At 36.8% G+C, this 18,493-nt stretch overlaps 1 protein-coding gene and 1 pseudogene across 5 annotated transcripts in view; one reads left to right on the top strand and one right to left on the bottom strand.

Moving 5' to 3' along the window:
• The window catches only part of SCHIP1 (schwannomin interacting protein 1), a 776,793-nt gene that overhangs the window by 451,984 nt on the left and 306,316 nt on the right, over window positions 1–18,493 (bottom strand). The gene's annotated exons all lie outside the window — the stretch shown is intronic.
• Window positions 13,026–13,294, top strand: LOC146397559 (small ribosomal subunit protein eS27 pseudogene; annotated as a pseudogene).

Below are 18,493 nucleotides of genomic sequence, written 5' to 3'. Positions count from 1 at the left end.
TCTGATGATTTCGGCATTTTATAAGGTGATTAACTGATTGTATGAAGGGAAGAAGCAAGTGGTACTTCACAAAACTCTACAGATTGACTTCTCTTATCCATTTTTTTTTCCTTACTTAGGCACCTTGATTTTCCCCCTCCAAGAGGCACTACATAGCTGGAGAGGAGAATGAGTTGGCTTTGTGACAAAGCCTATATACTATTGTGCCTTCACTTCTGCCTCCACAAATGCCAGTATTGGCAGCCCACATGTGGCCACATGGATTAGAATAGGGTACAATTCTATTTTATTGATATTGAATGCCTATGATGCATTTTATGTTGGCAAAAGGAAAGGAGAAATAATCTTTCAAGGGCTACTCCTAATATTTTTTAATTACCATGGGAGCTGGGCTTATTTTCTTTAATGAGTTCACTCCAATCCCTCAGTTTTTTTGGTGTCTACAATCCCCTTCTCCTTTAGCATAAATTTCAGGTGAAGCCTGTATAGGACTCTTGGATAAGACAGACCCTCCAGGAAATGTTCTCTGGTTCACCTTGTTTTTGTGTATAACAGATAAGCCTCATCATTGTCCCAATGTAGAGATCAAGGGTATCACCAAATAAAATCTTATTCTGTCTCATAAAAAGCAATGATTTTAATATTATGCTAACACGAAATTTTCAAAAAGGTAAAATCCTGACTCTCATGCAAATATAAAATGACCACATGTCAAAGATTGTTTTTGACTCAAATTAATAAGGAAATCAGTAATGTGCTAAGACCAGTTCAAAGGAGAACTTACAGAATAAACATTGCATAAATAGGCAATTGGAAATGGTGAAAGGAATGTGCTAATAGATGCAAAACTTGTTAATATTCCACGAGGCAATTAAATGTAATGTTTGAGGTTATCTTTTTCCATAGGGTAGAAACTGATTGCTTTTCTATGGGGTATAATTCATTAACATTCTTATGGACAAGTATCATTTGCATTATTATCTATTATCTACAAGTTAACTTCTACACTTTCAGAGTTATAAAATAGCCTCATCAATACAAATATAATGTTGCACACACCTTATGGAATCGAATAATCCATGGAGAGTTCACTGGACATATGCTCTCTGTCTCTGAAGAAAGAACTCTCTTTTGTCTATTTCCAACTCTTAGATAATTATTCCAAACCATTTAAGGTAAGAAAAATCACTATATTTCCCCGCCTTACTCTCGGTTTGTCAGAATAATGCAACATTTAGATTGTTTCAACTTTTTTTCTTGTAAGAAACAATATTTTACTGATTATATTTATGCATATATTTCAATACATATTTACTGGTATTTATGGGGGATTCCTATAAGTTGAATTATTAAGTCAAAAGGAAGACCAGTAGAAAGTGATCAAACAGCCAAATTATCCTCCAAAAATGCTGTGCCAGTTTTATTTCCAATAAGAAATATATGGGAAGGAGTTCTCATTGTTGCTCAGCAGGTTACAAACCCGACTGGTATCCATGAGAATTCAGGTTCAATCCTTGGCCTTGCTCAGTGGGTTAAGGATCTGGCGTTGCCATGAGATGTAGTGTAGGTTGTAGACAGATCCTGTGTTGCTATGGTTGTGGTGTAGGCCAGCAGCAGCAGCTCTGATTCAATCCCTAGCCTGGGAACCTCCATATGCCACAGGTGCGGCCCTTAAAAAAAAAAAAAAAAAGTATATGGGAGGGTCACTTCATCTCCAAACATTGCTAACACAATATTATATATCTTCAATTTTTTTTTCCTATCTGACAGAGAAAACATTTTATTTTAATATGTCTTTTGATATGATCAGTAATGTGGGGAAAATATATATCAGATTTGTTGTGATAATTAAATAAAGCACTTAAAACAGTCCTTGCCATTTAATAAAATACTCAATATATATGTTGACTTTGTTCATTTTCTTTTGTAAAAGATGTTTTAAAATTTTAACAAATTTTAGGACTTCTTTCTACACTGGGGATATTAAACCTTTCTCCAATATAAATACAGATATACTTGATCTACAAGAATATGAATATTTGGAAAGGCAAGTGCCCTTCAATGTTCTTCTTTTTTTTTTTTTTTCTACTTTTTGCTTAATTCTTCTTTCACATTTAATCTCCCCAGTGAGTTTTAAAATCACCTTGTCCAATTCTGGAAAAGGCCTATAGTGGTTTACATTGAATTTATAAATATACTTGGAGAAAGCTGAAAATTTTGTTATTGAGTCTTTTTCCAGAAATTCAACCACCACTTCATTTATTTGGATATGGTTTTATGTCTCTTAGTAGTTTTATAGTCTTTTCATTTAGGTGTTTCACATTTGCTATTAAGTTCACTTCTTAGCATTTTTAGTTTCAGATCTTCTGAGAGTGAAATATTTTCCACTACATTTTCTAATTGCTATTGCAAAGCAATTGTTTTTTGGTTGTTTTATGTGAACTGTATGGCTGGTTATCTAACTCCACAAATTTTTTAGTTGATTCTCTTAAATATTCCAGGTAAAGAATCATATTACTTATAATTGATGTACTAGATCATTCAGATCATTTGATAGTACCCTTAAGAAATATCTGAATTAATCAATAAAGAATGTTCCAAAGTTACCATTCACTTAAAAAGCTAATTTAGACTTTTCATTTTTGGCAAATGATTATTGGTCAGATAGACAATGCTGAACAATTCTATTCAACTTTTTTTAAAAAAAATATTGGATTGGATTTTGCAACTAATTTATCTTGGTGGAACCATTCCTAGTCAAAAGCTATCATTTTAGGGATTTTTATGACAGAGGTAAATAAAGTAATATAAGTCACTTCTCTGCCAAAGCATCTAATTGCTAGAAGTCAACTCTCTGGCTCTTTTTCCCTGGCTATAGTAATCAAGAAAGCTATGGATAAGATCTAAATGATGGTAAACTCTGTAAGCCTGAGCCTAAAACTGATCAAATATAGGCAGAGGCAACTCTCAAACTACACTGAATGCATAGCATGAGCAAAAATACTTATAGTGTATTATGCCATTCATATTTGAGATTATTTGTTCCTTAAGCATAACTGAGCATATCCTGATGTCTAGATATTATATTAAGCTTATTAAAATATTTTTTAAAAAGTACATTTCTATATCCACCCTCTCATTTAATTTTATGCTTTTTAAAAGTTCAATTATTTATACTCAATTTTTTTTTAAATTACACTCTTCCAGCTTCTGTCATTTCTTATGTTTTACTTTTTCCCTTGATTTTCCAGTATTTTTTTGGTTTAAGCAATCAGAATCTTTGAAAGTAATCTCCCCATTTGTGTTTGTTTTTAACCCTTTTTTGAAGCAAGTAGAGTATAGTCAATGGGGTACAACTTTCTGACCATTAGGTCAATTTGGTCAAACTGATTGGCTCAACTTAATAATATGAAAAGATAAAAACAAATCTGATTGTAGGTATTGTATGTATAGTCCATACTAGGGTTCACTGATGCTGCTGCTTGCTTTTACCTTTTATAATTGGTTAGCTACAGATGGTGACCCTCTCGGTACTGTTTTGGTAATGATGTCCTAATACAGATTTGGGACTAAATTTTTTGTTGGTATTTATTTTCCTCTTCTGTGTGCCTCTATGATTCTTTCTTTGTTAAGGAGTATTTATAATATCCGCTGGTAATGGTATTGGTCATTTCATGCTACTGTTACTTTGAAGAGCTGCTGTTACCTCAGGCATTAAAAAGTAGAACTGGGAGCAAACATAAAAGTCACTGTTTCTCTTGAACATAAATTAACCTTTGGAGAGCAGGAAGCCCTCCAGATGTAGAGCCAGAAGGTCAGTCCTCTGCATTCCAGAAAGAGCCAAAGGTCTATTATGTTCCATGAATAGCCACTTGTGTCAGAAACCAGGCAATGATTCTAGTGCTACTTTGATCCAAAATGTTAGTCAAATATCACCTTTGTCTAATATGAAACTATCCACATGCATAAGCATACATTATGTTTACAAATATCTACCAAATATTGAAACATAAAGTAGAACTATTATTTTTCTTTCACTATGCTGGCAAGCAATGGTAATTGCTATGTTAAAAAAAAGTAGTAAAATTAAGAGTAAAATGACAGGATGCAATATTTAAGACAATAGAAAGCTAGCCTCACTGAGAAGGTGACATCCTATCAAAAACTGGAGAGAGGTAAGGTCATTGGCTAAGCAGATATTTGGGGAAGAGTCTACTAGACAATTGGAGCAACCAATCTATGTGAAGGCACAGGGGGAAATATGCCTGGGCACTCAAAGAACAGTAAGGAGGCCAGGTACCAGAAGTAGGGGAGTAGGAAGTATCACAGGAAATGAGGGCAGAGAAGCAATGAGAGGAGAAAAGTCCTATTCAGCATGTAGAATTTCGCCCTGAGAGAGATGGGGATACCACGGACAGTTCGAGGAGTAACTTGCTGACTAAAGTTTGCAAAGGGTAATTCTGGATGTTGCGTTGAGAACAGACCATGGGGACAGGATTGAAGCAAGGAGGCTAGTTAGAAGCTTATTATAGAAAACCAGGCAAGAAATGATGGTGGCTCACAGGGTATAACTGCAAAGGTGGTAAGAAATGTTCATCCTCTCAATGTATCTCTAAGGTGGGCCATCAGAGTTTCCGGAAGGATAAGGTTTGGGATGTAAGACAAAGCTGTCAAGGATGACTCCAAATTTGGGAGCCTAAACTAAATATGATTTCAAAAATTAGGAAGAAAGCAAATCTGTAACACATAAAGTTCCATTAAGATTTTCTAAAACAAAAAGCTTTATATTCACTAAAAATTTAGTCCCATGAAATACAAACCATTAATATCTGCGTCAGGGTTATAAACAGGAATCGGGCCTCTTTAAGTTCAGAGATAAGCTTTCTAGCACTCATGTTCCTCTGTGTCCATCTTGTGCTGGCTGTTTGCTTGAAATTTTTCTGCTTGTATTTTATCAATCCACTCCCTGGGCAACTGTGAAATAAACTACTCTAAATGATTTACCTCACTCAAAAGCACTCATAAACAACCCATAGTAAATTAAATTTAAATTATTAAGTTAATTTATTAATTTTTAATTTATTATTATTATAACTTAAATTATCTCCTTGTAAATGTAGTTTATGAGGTAGTTAAAATCTGCCCACATTTTAAAGTGACACTTAGAAACACTTATAAGGTTGCTGGAATTCGGCCTCTGTCTGCCAGTGCTAAATTGAAACACAGAGACAGAGTTTTGGGTAAAGGAGAAAAAAAATAGCTTTATTGCTTTGCCAGGAAAAGGAGGGTCACAGCAGGCTAAAGCCCTAAAGACTGTGCCTCCCCTTAGGAAGAATTGTGAGGAGTTTTATAGTAAAAAGGAGCAAAACAGGTTTTCAGATAGGAATCAGGATTGGGACAAACACACATTCTTTTTTCTTTGGGGAATCTTATTCATCAAAGCTGGAGTCAGGAGATCTTGGCATGAACATGATGGTGGTCTTTTGGGTTATTGCCTGGAATAATATTACTTGAGAAAAGCGCATTTTCTTTTTTTTTTTTTTTTTTTTTTCTTTTGGTCTTTTTGTCTTTTTAAGGCTAGGGGTCAAATTGGAGCTGTTGCTGCTGGCCTGCACCAGAGCCACAGCAACGCCAGATCTGAGCCATATCTGCAACCTACACCACAGCTCACTGCAATGCCAGATCCTTAACCCACTGAACGAGGCCAGGGAACCAACCCGTGTCCTCATGGATGCTAGTCCAGTTCATTAACCACTGAGCCATGATGGGAACTCCCGAAAAGGGAATATTGATCAGAGATTAGAATAAACTAGGAAAATTCCTGAAAAACATCCTGTTTTTAATTGCCTGTGGGTTAAATAATTTTTAACCCACAGGCAATTATGTTCAGGGTGCCTAATCTTTAGCATATGGTTGATTGTGTTTAAGATGCAATTAAGTCAGGGAGAAGGACGAGGAGGGACGCTAAGCTGTTCAATTTTAAAGTACTCATTTCTAAAAGAATCATAAGAATACAACTTTTCTCTTAAGTGTATAAGATGCCTATATTAATATGTGTCTTCCTTGAGAGGGAACCAGGATCCTGCCCCAAGGCTGTACTATTATTTCCTGGCTGTTCCTTCCTTGTCTCTGTATCCTCTTCCTTCCCTGATCAGCAATTGTCTGAACCTGTCCCTTGGAACTCAGGGAAGGTCATGGAGGCTGAATGAGGCCTAATTCTTAAGAAAAAGAAATGAGGGACACAGAAAGGCTTTTGTGCCCAGGAGCCCCACAGGGCCATGACAAGTTTCATAAGCAGCTGTAGATTGTACTATTTCACAGGTAATGCATCATTGGTTACTGCATGATGTACTTTCCAAGAAAGAGATGCAGCAGAATCTGGTGAAAACTGCTTGGGTACTGGAGTCAGATGAGACTGTATTTGAATCCTAGCTTTGATAATTACTAGCTCTGTGGCACTGAAAAAGTTGCTAAACCTCTCTGAACCTCAATCATTTTTCTTATCTATAACCTTGGGACAATAATTCCCATCTTGCTTAGATATTATAAGGATTTAAAACAATGTCTATAAAGTCTGGCACCTGGCAGGTGCTAAGCAAGTAGAGATATCATCATAATATATAATTATTAACATCTGCTAGTATATTTTGTTATATAAATTTATATTTTAATGTTGTATTAATACATTCTACATATTAATATAATAATATTTATAATAATATAATAATAGCAATAATATGACAATGATATCTAAGGCAGATTCAAGCAGAATTGATCTATATATTTATTAGAAGACATAGGAAAGTTCTATCTGACATGTCACATCTAGCATTTTATTTATTTATTTATTTTTTGTCTTTTGTTGTTGTTGTTGTTGCTATTTCTTGGGCCGCTCCCGCGGCATATGGAGGTTCCCAGGCTAGGGGTTGAATCAGAGCTGTAGCCACCGGCCTACGCCAGAGCCACAGCAACTCGGGATCCGAGCCGCGTCTGCAACCTACACCACAGCTCACGGCAACGCCGGATCATTAACCCACTGAGCAAGGGCAGGGACCGAACCCGCAACCTCATGGTTCCTAGTCGGATTCGTTAACCACTGCGCCACGACGGGAACTCCACATCTAGCATTTTGTTGGCCTACATATCACTGTTTGCTTGAGTGAAAAGAAATACACAAAATGGAAGTGTGTCATCCTTAAACACATCAACAGAGGATGGGAAACAAAACAAACAACCAGAAACTGTTTCCTGATGTAATGATGAGACTGCAAGAATTGGGAGAAAGATTATTCTATCCTAAGCCCACTTGCCAATAGGATGTGTCCTGTCAACCACCCTCTTGGGATTTGAGGCCTGCCCAATTCTGTCACAGCATTTTTCAGTGAAAGAACTTTGCAAATATTTCCATAACTTTCTGACACTCAAGGAGACTTGACTAAGCATTTCAAACTAGATATGCATGATTTTTAAATTTCGCCTTTCTGTCATAGTTTCTCTAACACTGACTGATTACTTTGGGATTTGAGTTCAAACTATAAATCTACATCCTAAGCATCAGACTAGGGTTCTGAAATGCAAATTTTCATTTGTGATTTCCTGCTAGCAAATAAAAGTATGATATGAAGGAAGTTCAAATGGGTCAAAGTGCTCCTGATTTTTCATATAGCTCTCTTGAAAAAGCTAAGGACAAATCAGACAACTCTCTGGCAGAGGCTGCAGACGGGTGGCCAAAAAGAGTTTAGATACCCTGAGCACCTTCTACTGACCAGCATCTGTGCACAGCACTGTCACAGGTACTGTCTCCTTGGTCCTTGGAACAAGGCAGATGTTACACTCCCATTCTACAGATGAGGTAAATGACCCTCGGAGAGAATAGGTAACAAGCCCAAGTCTACACACCTGGTAGTCGGTATGGCTAGGAGGAAAGAACGCTTTTCCAGAAAGAACTCTCACTCCACTTTTCTTCTCACATTTCATTTCTTCCTCCTATCCCATCTTTTTCCCAGGGTACCAGGCAGCTTTTCTTGTCATCATCTGCTTGGGATCAACACCACCACTACAGTGGCCGTACTCTGAGTTACAGGACTGATGCAACCAATAGGAAAGGCTGGGAAAGAAGCCCACAGAAGTTCCCTAAGTGCACAGCGGGTTGTAATCTACTAATAGAGGACTATCAATGCACTATTTAGAAGTCAACTTGAGTCTTCCAAATCATATGAAAGCCCTAAATATCCGCTGGGGGAATTAAAACTAGTTATTTCCAGTAATTACAAATTATATCACTCCATTTTACGCATGGATAGTTAAAAAGCCACCACAGGCTATAAAATCATTGGCTAATGAAAAGAACATCCTAAGGTTTTGATTTATTGTCCCTGCTATCAGAGACGACCACAGCCACCATTACAAATGTGTAAACAACCTCAATGAAGGTTTAATGTGCTTTTATCACAAGCCTCCATTGTCTGCTGCCCGTGAGATGAAGCTCTGTGCTCCTGTGCATTGTGTAATTAAAATCCTTTCACTCAGAAGAGAAGCAGAGACAGTTATCAACTAATTTATGAAAGAAACAGGAAGAATCTTATATTACTAGCAAGAGTCGAAGTAGCAATTTTGATTTAGGTGTGGACATTATTAATTGTCACTGTGACTTTAGAGGCAGACTCCTCAGATACAAAGCCTTCACAAGAGGCTGTGTCTAGGTGATAATAACAGATGATGGTGAACAGATCCAGCTCAAGAGTTGCTTTCAATTACCTGTTTTCCTGTATGAGAGAGCTCAGAGGTTTCCTGGGAGGGCTGTACCAGGAGTTCAAAGAGTACAGTATAAGCCCGACATAAAAACAAGGTCATGTTCACAAGGCCCATGTCCTGACACCAATCAGGGAAATTACACAACAGAAAAATGAAAATTCACTACCTCTTCCTGCATAGAGAATGTTTATCTATGAAATTGGTCAAAAGATGACAAAATTCCCAAATATTCTGAAAGCTAAAAACAAACAAAAAACACACCCCAGGATTCAATGATCCATTTGATATTATAACTTCCAGGAAAGGTCTTCTGAAAATCAACAATTTCTCTTTGGGAAGAATTATTCTTTTTATCCAGATACCTCTACTGGCCACCTTATAATGGCTGGAACTGATTGCCTGGTGTGTCAAAGCTCAGCAAACCCCAGCTCTATAGAGTGAATTACTGATGACACACAAACACTGAGATTAACCTTAAATAGGGCCAGGCTGCTCCCCTAAATATTACAAATCAGACTGAAAAAAAAATGCAGATGTGGGGGGTTGCTGAAGGAACTTTTTCATTTTAAACCCATCCTCTTGCCTTTGAAGAGTTTTCATTGTTACAGATGGGTCCTGTTTTCAAAGGGAGATGTCATGGTCATTGATTCTGTCTTCCCAATCTCTTAATCATTCCTAAAAACCATCCCTACTCTCTGCCTCCACACTCCACCCCACCTGACAGAGCTTTAAAGCAAAATGACCGAAGACAGAGACCGAGTGCAGTATGTGTTCATCTTTCTCCAGTCCAGATGGCCATGGTTACTCCTATCGCCCCTCCTCCACTGTATTTGTGGTTCACAGAGCCCTTCCTTGGATTTATACATTCTAACTCAGTGAGATTTCTCCTAGGCAGCAGACTTGTTAATAATACACTTTCCCCAACATGTTTAAATACCACAGGATGATGAGAGACTAACAACATAAAATTAATTTTGCATTGTGGAGTTCCAGGTGAAAAAATATAAATCACTCCAATGTTAATGGCTCATTATCCCCTAGAGAGGTATTATTCCTTAATTATTTAAAACTCAATCACTTTCTCTAGTTATTCAGCATCTCAAATGACTACCAAAAAATAGATGACTGGCAGTAGACAGCCCAAGTCTGAACCAAGCAATAGATTCATGATTGCCTATTCTTCCCATTAAATTTTATTTCCCCTGTGCTTATAGGGCATAGGTCTGTAGGATATAATAAATCATCTGCAGAAGAAAAAGGTAAACAGGCCCAGTCTGTGACCAAAGTAAACTTATGAAACCCTGAGTCTGACCATGAAGAAAGAATCTGCAATAGAGTACTTCAGCTATGCTGTTCTTTGGTGAATGAGGCCAGGATCAGACACTGGGGTCTTAGTGATAGGCTCAAGTTATCTAGCTTATCTTGGTTGAAAAGCAAGTATGGAGAACATGGGCTGTTTGTGTCAATGGAAGTGCTTTGCTTTCAGAATTACTCATGCTACTTTCTACAATCCAACTGAACAATTAGTTAATTTACCCTCAACCCCCAGCAATCAAGTCTACTTTCTGGTTCAAAAGAACGAAGGAATTCAAAACAAACAAAATGAAAAATTGAAAAGTTCAACCACCTTTGAAAATGCAGCTTTGGCGTTACAATGGAGTGGTTTGTTTGCTTGTGAAGAGAAAGTCTAAGCTCATAAAATTAATTAGATACTATATCTAAAAACTATTAATAGTAAGCCTCAAATACAGCTTCTTCAAAAGGCTTGCTTTCCTCACTTCTTAAACAGTGTACTCTTCTCAGTGGGCATTTTCAACATGGAATCTAACATTGGGGCTACTTATGCAGAGATAGGGTGCATCAGGTCCATCATCTGTTGGGTATCGACCCATAGGTGTAACAAGACTAAGGACCATGACATGTTCACAGACACAGACATAGACCAGCCTAAAGAGGGAGTCAGGAAGCACAAATCACTGGAGTAGAACAGGTATGGAGAAAAGATCCAAGCAAGAACTTAAGAAGCACAGCACCCAAGATGAAAGAAAATGGCAGATGCTCATTTAGGATATACTAAGGTTCGAAGTAAATACTTTTTCAAAGCCTATTTACCAAATCTTGGGGCCACACTCAGATAATGTATGAAGTGATATTTAGTCAAATAATGTACTAATCAGGGGTCTTAATGTTTTTTTATTTTTTTTTAACCTAGAAATCTATTAGTTCCAGGATGAGGGGAAGAATTGAAGCTTTTCTTGAGAAGTCAGGTAGTCACAGCTGTAGGCAGAAAGCACTTCCATCACGGGCCAATCATGGTTATGCCAGGATGATCAGATGATCCACTCTCAGTACAGAACTGGCCTTGAAACATGATTTCCTTACAAAGTCCTTGATGTTATGGTCATTTGAAGTATGCATAAATCACGTAAAATTGCAGTAACTCCTAGGCAGTGAAATATTGCCTGCTTTTTGTGTAAATAATTAGTGAATTATAACTGAAGGAATTAGCTTTGTCTAAGTAATTTTTGCATTCTACAAAAAACCATTTTATGCTACTTAATAGGGCCTTTTGACTTTTCAGCACCTTTCTAAGCATTATTTATATTTTATATAACACACAGCAATACTATGGGCATTGCTCTTCTGGTTGTCTGGCTATACATAAGTTGATTCATGAATCAACAGCAAAACAATAACCAATGTCATTTCTAGAATTCACATTAGACTGTTTTGGAGAAAGTTCACTTCAAAGTTTATAAGGGCTTTTTCAATATTATTGGAAGATGGCACATTTTTAGATGTGAGGCAAGGTCTAAATTTCCTCCAAACCCCCCTTAATGCCTACTTTCAAAACCCCTCATCAGTGGCCCCTGCCTATGCCTATCTCTCTAGCTTTGCTTCTCCCATTCCCACAAACCCACCCTAGTTTTAAATATACTAAACAATAAATAGTTTCTCAAACATGATACACAATTTCAAAGGGCTGTGCCTTTGCACATGCTCTATTCTTTCCCTGGAATATTCTCCCCTGACTGAAGTTTCTCTCCTGCTTATATTTGAAGATTCAGTGCAGCCATCATTTCCTGCTGCAGATTGCTATGACTTTCCAGGGCTCATCCAGGCATCTGGATTGGATGCTACCAGAGCAGCTCATGTTTATGATTGTCATCTGCCATTGTTTATTTGCTTATCAGCCTGCCTAAAACAAGAGCTCCCTGAGGGCACTCATTCTATCTTCCATTCCAGTGCTGTCTGTGGAAATATAATGGGAGCCACATATGTAATTTAAAATTTCCTAGTAGCTATATTATAAAGTGAAAAAACAGGTATAATTCATTTTAACAATATTTTACTTAACCCAATAGATCTAAAATATACTCTTTAACATGTAACCAATATAAAAACTATGAGTGGAGTTCCCATTGTGGCTCAGGGGGTTCAGAACCCAATACAGTCTCCATGAGGGTGTGGGTTCGATCCCTGGCCTCATTCAGTGGGTTAAGGATCTGGTGTTGCTGCAAGCTGTGGCACAGATCACAGGTGTGGCTCAAATCCAGCGTGCTGTGACTGGTGTAGGCTGCAGTGGCAGCACTGATTTAACCCCTAGCCTGAGAACTTTCATATGCTACAGGTGTGGCCCTAAAAAGAAAAAAAAAAAAAAAAAAAAGAGGAAAGTAAGAAAAAAAAAACCCAAAAACTATGAATGAAAACTTTTACTTTTTTTGCTATAGTAAATTCTGAAAATCTAGTGTTTATATCACACTTAGAACACATCACAATTGTGTTCAGACCAGCTACCGCTAAAGTTGCTGGTGGTCACTATGTTGGACTACATAGCTCTCTGCCATTGCTCCTGGAGCCTTGTCTGGAGCTCAAAAGGTAATATAATGTTGCTGACAAAGGAATCTCAGGCACAAGCAACATTAATTATTGCATCTTCAATGTCATAAGGTTGAAAGTTTCTTGTAAGGTCATTATGATAAATAATTTTGAAATTAAAGCTTCGTCTAACCTCTGGATTCCTAACAATTCCTTGGTGTGTGGATTAATTCAGTTAGTCATCCTAAGTAACAATACGACCAATAATCTTACTGTATTTCAGTTTATTCCTTCATCACATGCAGAGTTACTTAGGAAGAGAAAGCTTTTCCTAGAGTTGATATTCTTCTCAGGGCCCACAGGGCCCAGATATGCATGCTTATTTGACCCCAATTTGCTCAATTTTTTAAAAAGTGTCTTCTCCTTTTACAGTGGTGGCAATGTCTACGAAAACATGCCTCTCACAAAGGACCTCCTTCATCCCTCTCCCGAAGAGGAGAAGAGGAAACACAAGAAGAAGTGCCTGGTGCAGAGCCCCAATTCCTATTTCAGGGATGTGAAATGCCCAGGATGCTATAAAATCGCCACCATCTTTAGCCATGCACAAATAGTAGTTTTGTGTGTTGGCTGCTCTACTGTCCTCTGCCAGCCTACAGGAGGAAAAGCAAGGCTTACGGAGGGATGCTCGTTCAGATGGAAGTAGCACTAAAAGCACCCTGAATCAAGATGAATGGGAAAGGATCCCAATAAACGCATTTTGGATACATCCTGTTTATTGTCTTGTTTTACTGCTAGGAAGTTCCTACCTCACGTATTCAGGGCATCCAGAAGAGTGGACTCTAGAGTCATTTGGGGCAATTCGTGAAATAAAATGAAGGCAGTTTCCAAGTCAAAAGTCCACGGTGCTAAATATAAGGACTCCTTACCTAGAAAGAGGAAAGCTGTTGATGCCAACACCACAAAGAGGGTAAAAAGGATCTGGTAAGAACCCATGAACTTCTGGAGGACACCTGAACCTTCACAATGATCTATATATTGGCAGAACAAAAGAAGATAATAGTTATTTAATACATCCAGGAGAGATGTCACATTTAAAACCTTGTGTGGTCCTAAGAGTTAGCTAAAGCACTCAGAACCCAGCCCTCTAGGAAATTCTTTTGCTTCTTACCAGAGAAAAAGAGTGAACTGTACTTGGCTTCTCCACTTCTTTGGCTTTTTACTGTCTCTAATGTAATAACTACAATTCTTGAGCCTCTCTCTTCAGCTTACAAAAGAATATTTAAATTCTCTGCCACTTGTTAGCTTTTTTGCACACTTAACTCCTGGTGACATGCTGCCAAATTTGTGACAGTCTATGGTGATTCAGCTCCCAATTTTAATCCCTTTAACCTGAAACATTTCTGTGGATCATCAGTGACCTCTTAAATGCAGGGGCCACTTGTCCTTTTTTTACTCAAGGGTCATTTCTAAGGAACATTCTGACCTTGTCAGACCTTGTCCTCAATAAAAGTTTAGACTTGTGTCTTTGAAAAAAATAAAAATAAAAATAAATTTTAAAATGTTTTCTGTCAAATCAGTTGCTTGGCCATCATTCTGGTCACATCCTTTACCCTTTTTGTTTCTCAGTGTTGGCTTTGTTTTTCAGCTTCCCTAACATTGCAGAGCTGCAGGCAAGGGGACAAATGGAGCCCCATATACCACATGTCTAAATACTAAAAATGATAAGCCAAGTAAATGAACAGTTATATAAAACATGTTCATTCCTCCACCATTGACAAACATAATTTGAAAATACCAAAATTCAAATATCCATGTAAATCAATGGTTTTAATAGGTCCTAATAATGGGCCACTGATATTTAGAAGAGTAATGAAATTAAAAATATATGATTGCTAAATTATTTATTCAAACTATAGTTATATTTCTTGAAGATACACCATATTATTATAACCAAGGTTTTCACATAATTTGAGTTCTACCGAAAGGAAGGATTGAAAGCAGGAGTCAGCAAACTTTTTCTGTAAAAGACAAATACTATTTTGGGGAAGGTATTGTGGGCCATGTTGTCCCTGCTGCCACAACTCAACTCTGCTGTAGTCATTTGAAAGCAGCCATAAGTAACACGAACAAATGAGTGTGACTGTGTTCCAATAAAGCTATATTTATGGACATTAAAGTCAGAATTTCATATAATTATTATATGCCACAAATATTACAGTGCTGTTGATTTTTTTCCCAACTATTCAAAAATGTACATATATTCTCAGCATGCGGACTGAAAAAACAGGTGCATATTTGGTCTGCAGGGCATAGTCTGCTGACCCCTGATGACTGAAAAAAAATGCAATTGCTTTCAAATATTTCAAATTTTGAGTCGAGTATGGAAAACATAAATTGAAATTAACGCAAAAATATAAAAATAATAATTTCTCATATGTTTTCTCAAATTTTATTTTTATTCTATTAAAAATTGACTACTAAAATAAAAAGGCAAAATACACATTTGCATCACTAAATATATAAATATTTCAGAAATTCTCAACTTCCATTTCAGTCCCCATAATTCTTAGCTTTTTTTTTTTTTTTTAACTGCCAGTACCAAATAAGGTCCATTTTCAGTTTTAATTTGAAATGGAAGGTCTTTATTTTAAGCCCCCTTCTGTTCACTTCCCAATTCTAATTAACAATTTGTACACTTGAGAAATACAGCAGGGCTTATTTTAAGACTAATTTTTTTCAGAGTGTCCTACTTAATTTGTACTCAGCCTGAGAAATTAGAGATAACACATTTTAATTACTGAAAAACAGGACTAAAAAATGCTTAGGCATGCTAAACATTTCATATATTCTTTGACAGATATTCTTTGATCAATACGAATATCTCAATTTTGATTATCTATTCCAGTAAAATTCAAATGTATATGATTAACTTTTGCCATAAAGTTATCATGCAACTTTATGTGATATGATGCCAATGGGAAAAGAAAAATTAACACAGGTAGATAATGATAATACATACACTCTATCTTTGCATTATTTTGCAAAGAGCTTCCATTTGCACTATTTTTTTTAATTTTTAAAATTTTATGATATAAGAAATGCCCCCATATTTGACTTCTTTCTACTCCTTAATACTTCTCATTTCATTTAATTGATGAAATGCTATACCTCTCATCTTGAAATTCCCTTCCTCCATGAAACCTTCCCCAATTTTATAAAAGTCTGATGCTCCAGGTGACCAATAATCCTCATACCTCATTAAACTTATCTAGCTGTTTAGCAAGAGTTGACTCATATCTGCAGACTGTGACCTTCCTAAGGGCTAGGACTGTAAATTTTTTTCATGTTTGGATCCTCAGCAGCCAGCATAATGCACAGCAAGTTACACATGCTCAGGAAATAAATGATCAATTCAGTTATTCATTCAACAGATATTTACTAAATTACTTCTATGTTTTAGCTATGGTCCTAAGTGCTGGAGATACAATATCAATGAACAAAATGGATATAAACCCCTGCCCTAGTGGCACTGTCATTCAAAGAGGTGAGGCAAACAATTAACCAAATAAACCAGGAAAATGTACAGTATGTTTTTTTTTAATATGATTTTTATTTTTTTCCATTATAGCTGGTTTACAGTGATCTGCCAATTTTCTACTGCATAGCATGGTGACCCAGTTACACATACATGTATACATTCTTTCTTATCACATTATCATGCTTCATTATAAGTGACTAGACGTAGTTCCCAGTGCTACACAGCTGGATCTCACTGCTAATCCATTTCAAAGGCAAGAGTCTGCATCTCTTAACCCCAAGCTCCCCATCCATCCCACTCCCTCCCTCTCCCCCCAGGCAACCAAAAGTCTCTTCTCCAAGTCCATGATTTTCTTTTCTGTGGAAAGGTTCATTTGTGCCATATGTTAGATTCCAGACATAAGTGATATCATATCGTATTTGTCTTTCTCTTTCTGACTTACTCCACTCAGGATGAGAGTCTCTACTTCCATCCACATTGCTGCAAATGGCATTATTTTGTTCTTTTTTATGGCTGAGTAGTATTTCCTTGTGTAGTGCCATGGAGAAAAATCAAGCAGGAAAGGGCATTGGAAGGGTTAAGATGGGACTGCTTCTTTGAGAATGTGATATTTAAGTAAAGACTTAAGGAAAAAAGGACATGAACCACAGAGATAGCTGGGGGAAAGAAGGAGGGAGTATACTTGGTATGGTGGAGGCCAGTGCTGGCTTGGAGTGAGCAAATGAGAATCAGAAAGGGTGGAGGTCAGAGGAGAGATGAATCCAGATTCACAGCCTCCAAGGTTACTGCAAAGACTGTGATATTTAGTGCAGCTGAAATCCATTGGAGGGTTTTGAGCAGTATAGTGACATATTCAATTTAAGTTTCAATTTAATAATGACAAGATCACATTCATTAAAAGAATATACCCGTGGAGAAGCAGATGGATCAGTAAGAAAGCATTTTGCCTGAAGTCACATAGGACTTGGAAAATATGGAACCAAAACTTAGGCCTCCTAGCCTGCCTGATTCTTTTCCCAGTATTGTTAATCCAGAGATAGTTCTCAGGAGTGTGAATATAGTTGAAAAGAACGATTTTTGTTTCCCTGTAAATTGCTCATTGATTATGTCTAGGACCAGTTGATTACTTGCAAGAAAAAGAAAAAGAAATCAATCCCCATATTTTAACTGGATAACCCCAACTTTCTACATTTGTTGAATTTTTTTAAATGTGCATCCCTTTGTCACTGTCCAGAGAATACATGTGGATGTGAGATGAACTGTTCACTTTTCATTTAGCTGCCCTTCAGTTATTTATATACCAAATTTACCCCTCAATTTTACTTATGTTCATTACAATCATCACTTGGGGGCAGTTATCTATGAACTGAAAGCTATATGGCATTCCTTTCCTTAAAAAAATCCTACATATATCTGTACTTAAGTAATGTCAGACAAATTTGTTTTATTTTTCCCAACCTGGCCCCCAACATTTGGATCCTTAGCATCAAATGGTCAACCTGATGTTTCAATTATATGGACATAATATTGATCACTTATCTCCCTGAAATACTATCTCTGTTCTTGGAAGGAGAAAGAATAGCCACTTGTACAGGTGACAAATGATACACAACATGAGGAATTATCAGTATTACAATACTTCTAAATTGCTATTATTGAAATAAAATTCCCGAATAGCACATTTATTATTTATCATTTCATTGGCAAAAGGATATCATGGATGATGGTTAAATAAATTATTGAAATAAATAAAAGTGATGCCAGACCAGGGATTTAAACACAGTAAGAGCTACAGATATTTACTACATTGCCACTGAAAACAATGGACTAAAATGACTGAAAATTAATTGTCATTGATACCATTAAACCTTTTAAAAATTTCAGTTTTATTGATGCATAATTGACATATAAAATAGTAAGATACTTAAAGTGTACACTGTGGTGATTTGATATATGTACATACTGTGAAAGGGTTCCTTCCATCTAGTTAGTTAACATATCTAGCACCTTACATATTTATTTTATTGTTAGTGAGAACACTTAGTTCTACTCTTTTAGTAAATTTCAGTTACACAATAAGGCATTATCAACCATACGTGCATGGGTGTATTCTGTGCTTTCTCTTCTGTTAGGATCTGTGTGCTCTGTTTTGTGCCAGTACTATACTATTTTTTTTTTTTTTTTTTTTTTTTTTTTTTTTTTTTTTTTTTTTTTGCTTTTTAGGGCCACACTCACAGCATACGGAGGTTCTGAGGCTAGGGTAGAAGTGAAGCTGCAGCTGCCGGTCTACACCACAGCCACAACAATGCGGGATCCAAGCCATGTCTACAACCTATACCACAGCTTACGGCAACACTGGATTCTTAACCCACTGAGCAAGGA

The sequence above is a fragment of the Sus scrofa genome, chromosome 13 (assembly GCF_054392235.1).
Source record: "Sus scrofa isolate SSC_HxYL_T2T_F1_AM1 chromosome 13, Sscrofa_HxYL_maternal_Yorkshire_Landrace_v2.0, whole genome shotgun sequence".
Taxonomy (NCBI): Eukaryota; Metazoa; Chordata; class Mammalia; order Artiodactyla; family Suidae; genus Sus; species Sus scrofa.
This window is presented reverse-complemented; position numbering and strand designations above follow the sequence as displayed.